A 14,824-nucleotide genomic window follows, 5' to 3' on the forward strand; every position below is an offset into this window, starting at 1 on the left:
TCTTGTCTTTCTGCCAAACAAGGAAACAACCAAATGTATATCATTTTTGTATTGCATTTTCCTGATTACTAAGGAAAGTGAGCATTTTTAGGATATTTATTTGCGATTATGTCTCTTTTAAGACATGTCTGTTCTTATCTTTTGTCATTTTTCAATTGAAGTATTTTCATAGTTATAGGACTATTTCAATTTTCTATATTTTAAATCAGTTTTGGTAAGAATGTTTCCTATTTTGTCTGAGTTTTCATATTATTACATTTCTCTGAATGTCTTTTTATTACTTTTTAAATCACCAATGTATCTATAGTTATGTTCTCATTTACATTCCAAATAGTTTTAATTTATATCTTCTCTTTTTCTCTTCATCAGTCTGACCACCAGCTTATCTATTTTAACAGTTCTTCAAAGAAACAACTTTGCTTTTGTTGAACATCTATGTTAATCTGTTTCTTATTTTGCTTGTTTTAAAAAAACTCATCTTTATTATCTCTGTTATTCTGCTTTCTTGGTACTTATTCTGTTTTTCTAACTTTTTAATTTGATGGCTTATCTATAAGTATACAACGTTGCGATGGTTTGTTGAGCACCATTTCAATATAACATTATCATTCCATTTAAATATTTTAATTTCCATTAAAAATGTTTTGACTTATGAGTTATTCAGAAGTGTGTGTGTTTAATTTCAAACTACATGGAGATTTGTATTGATCCTTTGGTTATTCTCTTCTAATGTATTTGAACTGTGGTTAGAGGAGCTGGTCTATGTGTACTGACTTTTCAACACTGACACTTGCCTAATGGCCTAATATGTGAAAGATTTTTTTTAAAGCCCCTTGTTTCTTTTTCTTTCTGACTTACTTCACTTAGTATGATAATCTAAGACAAATATCATATGATATTGCTTATATGGCTATATATCACTTATGGATATGATATCACTTATAGTGGAATCTAAAAAAAGTGATATGAATGAACTTATTTACAAAACAGAAATAGACTCACAAACGTAGAAAACAAACTTATGGTTACCAAAGGAGAAAGGTGGTGGGGGGGATAATTTAGGAATTTGGGATTAAAATATACACAGTAATATATATATAAAATAAATGACAAGGACCTACTGTATAGCACAGGGAACTGTACTCAATATCTTGTAATAACCTATAACAGAAAAGAACCAGAAAAAGAATATATATATACACATACATATATATATGTGTACGTATATATGTATATATACACATATATATATATACATGTAATGATATATGTATAATTTTAGTGGTTTAGTGCCCTAGGATTTTTACCATGCATACTTAATAAAGTCTAATGTTAATCAATGTATTAATTCTATCCTAAAACTATACAAAGATCTTGGAATATTTATTGTTTACCCTCTCTCCTAACTTTCACACTATGGTTAATCTTTTTTTCCTCCCTGCATTAGAGATAATTATGCTTATTTATATAGACAGTATTGGTTTAGATTTATCTGCTTATTTACAGTTTCTTCTCACCATTCTTCTTGCATTTCAGACTGTCTTTTTGAGACCATTTTCCTTCCATACTTAACATCAATATTCTTTTAGTGATTGCCTATTATTAGAAAACTATTTTGTTTGTTATTTTGTTTTTTTTAATGAAAATGTCTCTATTTTATTCTCATTCTTAAAGGGTAGTTTTGATATTTATGTTGAAAATTCTTTTCCTTCAACACTTTGAAGATTTTATTCTGTTGGCTTTTGGGTTCCATTATTTTTGTTGAGAAACTTTTTTTAAATTGCAGTATATTTATTTATTTATTTTTGCCTTAGGAGACAGATCCAAAAAATAATTGCTACAATTTATGTCAAAGAGTGTTCTGCCTGTTCTCTTCTAGAAGTTCTATGGTTTCAGGTCTTACATTTAGGTCTTTAATCCATTTTGAGTTTATCTTTGTATATAGTGTGAGGGAATGTTCTAATCTCATTGTTTTACATGTAACTGTCCAGTTTTCCCAGTACTACTTATTGAAGAGACTGTCTTTTCTGCATTGTATATTCTTTCCTCCTTTGTCAAAGATTAACTGAACATTGTGTGGGTTTATTTCAGGCTTTCTATTCTGTTCCATTGATCTATGTGTTTTGATTACTGTAACTTTGTAGTATAGTCTGAAGTCTGGGAGTTTGATACCTCCAGCTTTGTCCTTTTTTCTCAAGATTGCTTTGGCAATTCGGAGTCATATGTGGTTCCATATGAATTTTATTTGTTCTAGTTCTGTTAAAAGTGTCATGGGTATTTTGATAAGGATTGGATTAAATCTGTAGATTGCTTTGGGTGTTATGGCCATTTTAACAATATTAATTCTTCCAATGCAAGAGCACAGAATATCATTCCATTTCTTTGTCTCACCTTCAGTTTCCTTCATCAGTGGTTCATAGTTTTCAAAGTATAGGTCTGTCACTTCCTTGGTTAAGTTTATTCCCAGGTATTTTATTCTTTTTGATGTGATTGTAAATGGGATTGGTTTGTTTTACTTTCTCTTTTGGAGAGTTCACTATTGGTGTATAGAAAAGCAACATATTTCTGTTTATTCATCTTTTAACCTGCAATTTTACTGAATTCATTTATTAGTTTTAATAGATTTTTGGTGGAGACTTTAGGGTTTTCTATATAAAGTATCATGTCAGGACTTCCCTGGTGGTGCAATGGTTAAGAATCTGCCTGCCAATGCAGGGGACACAGGTTCGAGCCCTGGTCCAGAAAGATCCCGCATGCCACCGAGCAACTAAGCCCATGCACAACTACTGAGCCTGTGCTCTAGGGCCCACAAGCCACAACTACTTTCCATGTGCCACAATTACTGAAGCCCACATGCCTAGAGCCTGTGCTCCACAACAAGAGAAGCCACCTCAATGAGAAGCCCGCGCACCACAACGAAGAGTAGCCCCCACTCCCCACAACTAGAGAAAGCCCATGCTCAGCAATGAAGACCCAATGCAGCCAAAAATAAATAAATAAATTTATTTTAAAAAAGGAATCTGCCTGCCAATGCAGGGAACACAGGTTCAAGCCCTGATCTGGGAAGATCCCACATGCCGTGGAGCAGCTAAGCCTGTTCACCACAACTACTGAGCCTGCGCTCTAGAGCCCACAAGCCACAACTGCTGAGCCTGTGTGCCACAGCTACTGAAGCCCCTGCTCCGCAACAAGAGAAGCCACTGCAATGAGGAGCACACCACAACAAACAGCAGCCTCTGCTCACCGCAACTAGAGGAAGCCCATGTGCAGCAATGAACACCCAATGAAGCCAAAAATAAATAATTAATTTTTTTTTAAAGTATCATGTCATATGCAAATAGTGACAGTTTTACTTCTTCCCTTCCAATTTGGATGCCTTTTATTTCTTTTTTCATGTCTAATTGCTGTGGCTATGACTTCCAATATTATGTTAAATAGAAATAACAAGAGTGGGCATCCTTGCCTCGTTCCTGATTTTAAAAGAAAGGCTTTCAGCTTTTCACCATTGGGTATGATGTTAGCTGTGGGTTTGTTGTAAATTTCCTTTATTATGTTGAAATATGTTCCCTGTTTACCATCTTTGAGAGTTTTTATCATGAATGGATATTGAATTGTGTCAGATGTTTCTTCTGCATCTATTGAGGTGATCCGGTGATTTTTATCCCTCCTTTTGTTAATGTGGAGTATCACATTGATTGATTTGTGAACATTGAACCAACCTTGCATCCCTGGAATAAACCCAACTTGATCAGGGTGTATGATCCTTTTTGTATATTGTTGGATTTGGTTTGCTAATATGTTGTTGAGGAGTTTTGCATCTGTATTCATCAAAGCTATTGGCCTGTAATTTTTTTTTTTTTTTTTTGGTAGTGTCTTTGTCTGCTTTTAGTGTCAGGGTGATGGGGGCCTTGTAAAATGAATCTGGGAGTGTTTTGTCCTTCTCAGTTTTTTGGAATAGTTTGAGATAGATAGGTATTAGCTCTTCTTTAAATGTTTGGTAGAATTCTTCTGTGATGCAGTCTGCTCCTAAACTTTTGTTTGCTGGGAGTTTTTGTATTACAGATTCAATTTCACTTCTAGTGATCAGTCTGTTCAAATTATCTGTTTCTTCTTCATTCATTCTTGGCAGGTTGTGTGTTTCTAGAAATTTGTTCATTTCTTCTAGGTTGTCCAATTTGCTGACATATTACTGTTCATAGCATTCTGTTAGAATTTTTTGTATCTGTGTGATATTACTTGTTTTATCTCCTCTTTCATTTCTTATTTTGTTTATTTGTACCCTCTCTCTCTTTTCTTCTTGGTGAACCTGTCTAATGATTTATCAACTTGCTTATCTTTTTAAAAAACCAACTCTTGCTGTCATTGATATTTTCTATTATTTCTTTGACCTCTATTTTATTTATTTCCTTTCTGATCTTTATTATTTCCTTCCTTCTGCTCATTTGGGGCTTTGTTTACTTCTTCTTTTTATAATTCCTTTAGGTGATAGGTTAGATTGTTCATTTGAGTTTTTTTCCTTTCTTGAGGAAGGCCTGTATTGCTATAAACTTCCCTCTTAGAACTGCTTTTGCTGCATCCCATAAATTTTGGAGTGTCTCAAGGTATTTTCTAATTTCCTCTTTGTTTTCATCATTGACCCATAGTTTTTTTTAGTAGTATGTTGTTTAGTCTCCATGTGTTTGTTATTTTCCCATTTTTATTTCTGTAATTTGTTTCTTTTATATCATAGAAGTTGGAAAAAATGCTTGCTGTAATTTCTGTCCTCTTAAATTTGTTGAGACTTGTTTTGTGTCCTTGCATGTGAACTATCCTGGAGAACATTTCATGTTTAGTTGAAAAGAATGTGTATTCTGCTATTTTTGGATGTAGTGTCCTGTAGATGTCTATTAAGTTCAACTGGTCTACTGCATCATTTAATCCACTGTTGCCTCATTGATTTTCTGTCTGGATGATCTGTCCATTGGTGAAAGTAGAGTGTTAAAGTCCCCTATTATTGGGAATTCCCTGGAAGTCCAGTGGTTAAGACTCCACACTTCCACTGCAGGAGCCATGGGTTCGATCCCTGGTTGGGGAACTAGGATCTCACATGCCACATGGTGTAGCCAAAAATTTTTTTTAAAAAGTCCTTTGCTATTATTGTATTATTGTCAATTTCTTCCTTTATGTTTGTTGTTGATAATAGTACTGTCAAATTTTCATCCTTTGTATCTGGTTTGTGTTCTCCCTCTGGCCATCTCTTTATTTTTGGTGTTCTGCAGTTTTCCCCATGTCTAGGTGTGGATTTCTAAAAATCTATTCTGTTGGCATATGGTATGCTTCCATTTTATGTGGAATCATGTTTTTCATCAGTTCTGAAAATTTTTCAACCAAATATTGAATTTAAATATTGTGTCTCCTCTATTATTTCTAGTCTCTCTCACTGGACAACAATTGTGTGTATGTATATTCTCATATTATCTGCTATGTCTCTTCTCTCTAATAACTTATATCTTCTTATATCTACATAATTGTATCATATCTAAGTCTTAACCTGTGTCTAATCTGCTAAATCTCATAAATTGGTTGAGGATGGAAATAGAGAAGTAAAGTAAAGGATGATTTAGGAAGTGGTAGAGTCATTTCAAAGATAGAGGGGACAGATTAATTTCTTTCCTAAGTAACTCACATTAATAAACATTATTTTTCTTGTTCTGTTTGATTCATGCTGTACAAATAACTGAAATTTTCACTTTAAAAGAAACTTTAGCTCATCTTTCTAATTGTTACATTAATTTTTCTTTTTAAAAGATAAAATGAGATTTTTTTAAATTTATTTTATTTATTGTTTATTTTTGACTACACTGCTGTGCGAAGGATTTCTCTAGTTGTGGTGAGCGGGGGACTACTCTTTGTTGTGGTGCACGTGCTTCTCATTGCAGTAACTTCTCTTGTTGTGGGGCACGGGCTGTAGGCACGTGGGCGTGAGTGGTTGCAGCATGCAGGCTCAGTAGTTGTGGCCTTTGGGCTCTAGAGCACAGGCTCAGTAGTTGTGGGCTTAGTTGCTCTGCGGCATGTGGGATCTTCCTGGACCAGGGCTCGAACCTATGTCCCCTGCATTGGCAGGTGGGTTCTTAACCACTGCTCCACCAGGGAAGTCCAAAATGAGATCTTTATTAAGTTTCAAAGTTCAGCTAAGAAACTTAAGAGTCAGTGCAGTAACATACATTTGCAAACTCACCATATTGATTTATTTGATGTGGGATCATCTCCTAAGCCCTCTCAAGTTTTTTGACCATATATCTCTAAGAGGGTATGCATGACCTCACCCAAGGATAGCACCATATTCTATGAGTGTGTGATTTATTGTTTTCCAAAAAGATCAAAGAAAATCATGAGTTCAACAAATGCAGCCAAATTCTTCTGCAGTTGAGCAAATTCATTTCTTATTGACTTTCTTCAAAAATACGGGACTACAGGGCTTCCCTGGTGGTGCAGTGGTTGAGAGTCCACCTGCCAATGCAGGGGACACGGGTTCATGCCCCGGTCTGGGAAGATCCCACATGCCGCGGAACAGCTAGGCCCGTGAACCATGGTTGGTGAGCCTGCACATCCAGAGCCTGTGCTCCGCAAAGGGAGAGGCCACAGCTGTGAGAGGCCCGTGTACCACAAAAAAAAAAAAAAAAAAAAAAAAAAAAAAAAGAATACATGACTATAGAACTGCTTTTCCACTATGGTCATACACTTCAATTAATAATAATTTGGTAAATAGCCTTGTTGCATCTGTTTGCCAAAATCAGTATTCCTTGTTGTGCATTAATTTAAGATACAGAGCTTCAATTATGAAATTTGTTTTTCAATTTCTACATATTACATTTAATAGCCCCCAAATTTGTTGTGTCTTTTAAGTCCCCCTTCCCCACAGACTGTAAATCAATCTCTTTTTTATTTTATGAAAAAATCAGATTAACACATACAGTCGATCTCAGAAGTGGCATTAAAATACATGCATTCTATATATCTAATAATATAGTATAATAGCATGCAGATTAAAGAGATATTTCTTTCATTCCCTATGTTGACAGTCCTCCTTTCCTGTCTTTCCCCCTTCCTTCCTGCCCTCCTTTCTTCTCATTTCCACTCTCAACAAATCCAAAATTATTTGGAGCCACCGTGTTGACATTTTTCCCTTTTATACTGAGTTCAACAGTGTCAGTGTTAGCATCTGGACTTATATAGAAAATAACTTCTTCATTATTTATGGTAATAAAGGGGGACAGCATTGTGGGAGTGGATGTTCTCTGCACTTTTAGAGCTGGCAGCCAATATGATGGGGTTGGAAGGCTTTCTAACCCTTGATGCCATTCCCAAACTATTAAATTCTGCCATTAGCAATTTGATCCTAGGGGTTAGGGCATTGACCCTTATCAAAATGCGAATCCCTCTGAGCCAGAAAATGGCTTAAGCTGCTATCATTCATTAACACCATGTGACTAATTCATATATTGGAATCTTTCCAACAGAAGTAGGCTGAGTGCAGATTTTATAAGGAGAACTAGAGAGGTTCAGTTTGAGAGAGGGTCAGAATGAGATGAGGTCATAGAACATCCAAAGAACAGTAGGAAGCCATTTCAGGCAGAGAGAAAGAACAACTAGAGGTTGAAGAGGCTGAAGAGAAACTCACCTAGTGCCCATTTTTGCCCATCCTTACTCCTAAGTGTGAATATTTTTTAAATGAAGAAAAAAAAATCCACATAAACACTCTGTAAACTTAGAGCAGTGGACACAGTTTCCTGCATAATTTCATTTGGGATTACATTAGGCAAGAATCATGGAGAGTGGGAAGCATCAATAGAAAATAACTTGTAGGTGATCAAAGCATGAAGAAGTGAGGAGTAGGGAGTAGAGAGATTATTTATTGCATTTACAGGATTTTACAACACGTATGCAATTCTGATAATGACTATTAAAACTAGACACAAAAACTCGTCAAAAGTCTCATTTTAATCCAATAGTTTAATATTCGTTTCACCAAACTAGAATTTGATATGTTTGCATATGCTTCTTTTTTCTCTTCTCACATTTAGTAAGCATTTCTAGTATCTTTGTTTTTACAAGTCTTATTGCTAGTGGGGAATACAATGGGGAATACAATGAATAAGAAAAACAAAAGAGCTGTCCCCAAGTAGCTACCAAAGCATTACAAAAAAGAAAATTAAGCAATAAATATAGTACAAGGTAGACTATGATGTGAGCTCCTTGGGAAGAACAGAGGAAGCACAATGTGGTATACAGAGGGTGTTAAATAATACTCAACCCTTTGGTTATAAATAACCTATTCAGCCTTTGCTATAAAGATTGGCAGTTGAGGGGTGAGAGTTACTTTCATGCAGATCACCTAAGGCAAGCCACCAGTTATCCACTGAGATGAGGGTTAAAATCCTGGGAATTCGTCATTGATGAAGAGCTTCTGCTCCCACCTTTGCTAGAAATTCTCAAAGATCCATAAGGCTTCAAGGAAGGAAACAAAAATTAAAATATCTCCCTGAAGCTTTTTCTTAGATTATTCCTTCCGGGTCAGAATCCCTCCTTGTCATAGTAGAGTAGCATTAGGGGTTGGGAAATGCCAAAGTGTTAGAGGTTAGAGCAGGGACTTCTTAAGTTGAGGTAGCAGAAGGCACCACAACTAAAGGAAGGTTAAAAGTGGACAGCTATGTGGAAGTTGGACAACTATGATCCAGAATTTCAGAAGGAGAAACTTAACAGACCACAAATTTGAAGGAGCCAGAGGCAGGTATTGAAGTCAGGCTGTGTGGCCAGAATTCTATAAGTTAGTCACACTGGACCCCACAATAAGTGGCAGTGTTTGTGGCTTACTTTTGTGGAATATATGGTAAAAAGGCCTGAGGTCAAACTTACTGGGCCAGGGGCTGAGTGGATGTTGCCAGCCAAAGCCAGTCTTCCTTGGATAGCATCTCTGTCTTTGTGTTCTCACACTGCTTGATAATAAGTGATGAGAATCATTCTTGCTGTCATTTATGCCTCATGCATTTAGTAAGCAACAGCTGTGTTCTAGGTTCCATGCTAAGTGTGCATAGAGAGGCAAGTGAAAGTAGGTGATGCTTCAGAACCTAGAGTCCAAAGGGCACGTGTAAACCACCAACAAGCCAGACAGAGCTAAGTTGCATGTATTTTTGTGAGGCTGGCCAAGGGCTGGTCTTAGAAGTCTAGCTTCAACATGTAAATAGTCATGATTAAGCTTCCCACAGAACTCACATGATTAATCATAAAAGTACTTTGATCACAACCTTCTCATAGACTGATGTACTGTAACATTGACCTTGAAGACACATGCCTTTAAAGGACTGATGAGGGACTTCCCTGGCAGTCCAATTGTTAAGACTTTGTGCTTCCACTTCAGGGAGCCTGCGTTCTACCCCTGGTCGGGGAGCTATGATCCCACATGCCATGCGGTGTGGCAAAAAAAAAAAAAATTAATAAAAAAAAAAAATAAAGGACTGATGAGCAGAAAATAGGTAGGCTCTACTCAGGTAACACTCAGGAAACTTTGGGACTGTCATATTTGTTCTCTTGGACCTACATGTCCCACTGTCCTGCCCATCTGTTCCTTTCACTCAAGATGCCGGAATCCTACACCATGGGCAGGATTTTCACTTCTCAATATAGAACCATGTACCTTACCTCATGGTCCAACTGACTTCCGGAGAATAAATCATTGTCCTTGTACTTCATAAGAGACAACAAACAATGATTTTGTTGTTGACGTATATGAGGCTGTATTCATTTGACGACAACATATTTTAATCACCAACAAGTATCCTAAAATTTTGGATTTTAATGCCCTGAAAGATCAACTTTTAATCAGTTACTGATTACAATTTGAGGAGCCTTGTGTCCAGGCAGTGTGACTTATTCTATGGTGAGTAACTCCTCTTCATTTGAAGTCTTGAAGTTGTTTTAAATGCCTTAAGCCAAGTTTCTCCAACAGCAGTGTCAGAATTGTATCATTTTATGCTAGTTTTACAGTGAAAAGGATTCTTTAGCAATGTGTTGAAAGGCACTGTGAGTTCACTCTGAGTCTTTGATTACGTTTAATAGCTTCACTGTAAGACAGTGAGTCATGATCTTTCTCTTCTTTACAGTTTGTATTTACACCTCCTGGCATTTGATAAAAGCAATGTAGCAGGCTCTGCCTATTGACAGTGATGACTCCTTTATTGTAATCAGTACAGCAGAAACAATAAAACTTGACACAATAGGGTGTAAAACCCCTTCCTTCTGCCATTTTAAATGTTAGTAGTTATGTATGTAACCTTGTAGAAAGACTGCTTTGTGAAACAAAATGTCAGCATATCCTGTCATTTGATTTCCATGAGAAATTTTGCTTTCTTTCTATCAGGTTCAGTTTAGCAAATGAAGTTAAGAAGAAAATTTTTTTTATCTTCTCTGTTTGCAAGCCTTGATGATGTAACCATTTATAAGCATGCCTATGTAATATTTAATGGGAGAAAAATCAACGCTAATTCCCTCTCCAATCCAGTGAGGCTGAATTTGTCTAGCAGTAGAGAGTGATCAGAGTAAATGAACTGCAAACAGAACGCTGATGAAGGAGTGGGGTTGCTATTTCTGAATTCCTATTGGACTACAATAATTGTTAATAATTTATCTCAAGTTTGCCTCACTCTAGACTGCATTTTTTTTAAGTAATTTCTTCTAGAAGTCTTTGAGTTGAGTTTTGCAGGTTTTCCCCCCACATATGCTAATATCTTTAGTCAGATGTCACTAATTTGAAATAGGTTTTGCTCCTTTTGGTGAAAATAACTTAGAATTCAACAAAGTAGGTATCTGGGTACCTGGGTTCTAGCCCCTCATGTAGGAGTCTGTTTAGGATCCAAACAGAGATAAAGTAATGGATGAGTATAAAGTGGAGTTTGGTAAACGTTTTCTGTAAAGGGTCAGATAGTAATTATTTTTGGTTTTGTGAGCTATGCAGTCTCTGTCACAACTACTCAAGTCTGCCAATGTAGCCTGAAAACAGACATAAACAACACAGAAATGAATGAGCAATGATCATGGTTGTGTTCAAATATAACTTTATTTAAAACAACAGGGAGCAGCATGGTTTTGGTCTGTGCACCATAGTTTGCTAATCCCTGCTATAAGATACCAGCCCTCTAGGATTGTATTTTGGCACATTACTAAAAAATAGAGATCACATAGTTTTCTTTACATTTTCATGTAGAGAAAGTGTTGGGGTTCCTTTAGACACTGATGAGTTATTTAGAATGTGTCCTAACACTAGGAACCCCTTGCTCTAGGCTTGCAAGATCCAAGGCAACAAGTGCTTGAGTAGAGGGCAGAAAAGGACCAGAAGAGACCTGGGCCAAAGAAGCAGCCATACCCACCCAGCATGTTTTCCTGGTTATTAATAATGTCAGCTGGAATGCATTGACATGGCAGTAGAGGAGAGAGTCTGGTCGTGTGAGAAGCTTGGACCAGGGACTGTTCTTGCCAGTATGATCATTCCAATTCAGAATCCATCCAAGGCCTTAAGGAAGTAGGAGTTATCAAAATAATGGGGCCTTAGCCTAGCAGAAAATTCAGAGAGGAGCCAATCCCAGTAGGGAGGGTAGACTACTTGGTAGGCACCACGTTGGACTGGTAGAAGGTATCTGTGTTGGGGGAGCTGATAGAGGTGAAGACGGAGGAAGAAAGGAGTGGTCGATGAGATGTTCAGAAAGTGGAAACTTGTGTTTTCAGCAGCCAACTTAGACACCCAAGTTTTTCTCGGACAGCCTAATTCCCGGAATATCACAAGGTTTAATTAAGGCACTGCTGGAATGTGTGACTGAGTTTCTGACCCACAGGTTGGGTAGATGTTTACAGATACTACAGCAAAGGCTGGGAAAGGGGATGATCAAGACCCAGGAACTAGGCAGCAGCTGACAGTATGTATGTATGTATGTATTGTGCTCACATAGGACAAAAGCTACGAGGGCCAGAACTGAACTCTTTCTTTATAAAGTTTGATTTATACCTCTGTGGGAAAAGTAGACACTGCCTAATACTGCATTGTTTCATGAGAGTCTTAGCTACTGAAAGACATATTGTCTAACCCCTGTTTTGTGACACATAAAGAACTTTTACATTGTAAAAAGATTTTTAAAGATGCAGTGAGAATTTCACTTGAATATGGAAGCATTTTCAAGATGAAAAGCAGAAACAAAGAACAGCATAATAGGTATTATGTTCAGTAGATTTTTCAAGATGAGTTATTGTACTGTAGGCATTTTTTTTTTACAGAGAACAATGCTTTTAACCTTTATGTGTATATTTAAACACTTATAAAACATTTCTATTTTTTATGACAGAAATTTCAATGTACTAATATACTTACAAATGAAAGTAAAGAAGAATGCCTGATGTTAATTGTATAAACATAAAGTAAATATATAAAGCACATTGCTTTTATAGCCATGAGGAGACCCGTGTATACCATTTGGGTAGGTTTATTCTAAATTTCCCATAAAGCAATATTCTATTTGTTCTTTAATAAAGTGCGGGCTTTGCCATCAGTGGAAAATAATAACCACTGTTTAATTTCCCAATTAATGGCTTCTCTCTAGATAATATTTGCCTGAGAGGAAAAGTGCATTCCAGTTCTGAGAAATTAACATCTCCTAGGTGAACGAAGCTCTAAAAAGAAAATCAAACAAACCTCATCTCAGAACCTCACAAGAGTTGGAAACAACAGGCCTGATACCTCAGTCCCACAGCTCTTTGCCAACCACGTTTGGGGAATTGCTGTGACTAACAGAAGTAGAGAAGCTGAATTTGAGATAAACAGAAGTGAGATGCTTCCTAAGTGAGCCAGGAGAGATGAGGTAGCTAAATGCAAGCAGCACTGACTATACTCTGCACCGTTGATTCCCAGGATAAATCTACATGTGAAAAGTGGGGGCTGGATTGGGGCCATGTTAGAAAATCTACCTACCGGTGAGTCCAAGGCTGATTCTGGAAAAGAACCTTATGCCAGGCAGCCCACCGGCATCATTGGAGGTCCTACTGCATGCAGAGCATTAGAGAGAGGGGACATTTCATGGAACCTGAGAACCCAAATGCAACTAGATACTTGAGTTTGAAACTCAGGAATGTGAGTAACACTTTTTTAAAAATTTAATTTAATATTATTTTATTTTATCTTGAAGTTGATTCATTTATTGAGTACCCACGATATAGCCAGCTCTTTATGAAATTTACATTCTCATAAAAAAGACAGAGTAGCACTCATTTTAAGTAAGGAAAAAAAAAATAGGAAAACTACAGTGATAGCAAAGGCCACTCACACTTGTCCAGCCTTGAGGAATACCCAGAGCCAATTGCAGACCTTCTTCACTCAAACTGCTTCCCACAGACCAACCGGGGGCTCTTAGAGAAGATGAACTCTTCTGGCTGCTAATCTGAGGGGGAAACCTAGCAGATCGTGTTTACTTAGCCTCTCCGTTCAATTTGCCTGTGATAAACTGGGCTCTGCTAGATTTGTGCCTGTTTTAAACAATAGGGATAATAGAAATAAAATGAATACTTCAGAACAGAGGCAATAAAGTATTATTATGGCTAATGAAGGAATGATTTGTTTTGAATGTCAATTGCTTAGAGGCAAGGATTTTGTAAAAATCAAATAATAAATGGTCACCATATTGGCAATATAAATATTCCCTTATTGATCTTACATGGAAATCAAATTTCAGAGAGAAAAATGCCCAACACACTTCAGAATAGATTCTAGAACAAGTATCTATGATGAATTATCAAGTTCCTAACTTGCTTGCATTACATTTTTAGAAGCACCCTGATATTTGATTTGTAACTGTTCTTACATTACTTAGATTTCTAGATTCTTTAGGTTACTAAAATTGAAGTGAAAGTTTCATGAGTCAAAACAATCAGAATAAGACATTATATAATGCAGTAGTTCTCTTAAGCTTGCACTAGACATACCTGGAGAGTTTATTTCAAAGACAGATTCCCAGAACATATCCTCCAGAGACTTTGAGTCAGAAGATCAAGTGGGACCTAGGAATCAGCATTCACACTAAACAGCCAGCAAGTTTCTCTGCTTGTGGCCCTTGATCATATTTTGAGAAAAACTGCAATAGAGTACATCCTGCTTTTGAATCAGGTTTCACAGGATACCCCATAAGAAAGAGGACAGAAAGTTAAGAGGATTAAGATAGCTGAAATCGAGCTGGGATCAAGCCTCTGGTTCAGAGTAGAGTGCCAAATGGAGGAAAAAGATAAAAAGGAATTTTTATAGACGGGCCACTCACCTTGCTCCCCTTTTCCTGATCCACACCAAGTCTGCATCTTACAAGAGAACCCAGAATTAATCCCTGCACAGTGCCTAATGCACCCACTGAGTTCAGTAAGCCCTGCCTCTCTGGAATAAAGGCAGGTTTTAGTAAGGAACATTGCAGTTATAAAGACTAGGGCTACTCAGTACAAAAAAAACACAAAGGTTAAAATGTCAATGATAGAAAAGTACTGCCTGCCCTACTAATTATTTTAAAACATCTGGATAGCATAGTTAGTCTACAGTTCATCCAGATGTTTCAGCTTTGCATACAGAGCCATGCTATGCATTCCAGCCATCTGTTTTGACATGCATTTCCATGCTTGAACAGTCAGTGTCTGATGAGTATATTGTGGGGTGGAGGGGGAAGAGACAGCCTGAAGCCATGCACACACAGTCCCCAGTTTCAAACAGTTCTGTGCCAAAGACTGGTTTTTTAGATGTTCAGTATTCAGAGCATGGTTTCCTCTGGAA

The 14,824-nt window shown here is 36.9% G+C and overlaps 1 protein-coding gene across 13 annotated transcripts in view; it reads left to right on the top strand.

Moving 5' to 3' along the window:
* B3GALT1 (beta-1,3-galactosyltransferase 1) overlaps nt 1-14,824 on the top strand; it is a 590,053-nt gene that overhangs the window by 468,600 nt on the left and 106,629 nt on the right. Inside the window, exons 1-2 of one of the 13 annotated variants that reach the window (XM_067026243.1) lie at nt 9,689-9,916; nt 12,932-12,993. The exons of 10 other annotated variants lie outside the window; for them this stretch is intronic. The gene's annotated coding sequence lies outside the window, so the exon portion shown is untranslated. Of the gene's footprint in view, nt 1-9,688; nt 9,917-12,931; nt 12,994-13,019; nt 13,151-14,824 lie in introns of those variants that run through there. 2 more of the 13 variants (XM_067026244.1, XM_067026245.1) reach the window with 2 other exon arrangements.

Source organism: Kogia breviceps, chromosome 2 (genome assembly GCF_026419965.1).
Source record: "Kogia breviceps isolate mKogBre1 chromosome 2, mKogBre1 haplotype 1, whole genome shotgun sequence".
NCBI lineage: Eukaryota > Metazoa > Chordata > Mammalia > Artiodactyla > Physeteridae > Kogia > Kogia breviceps.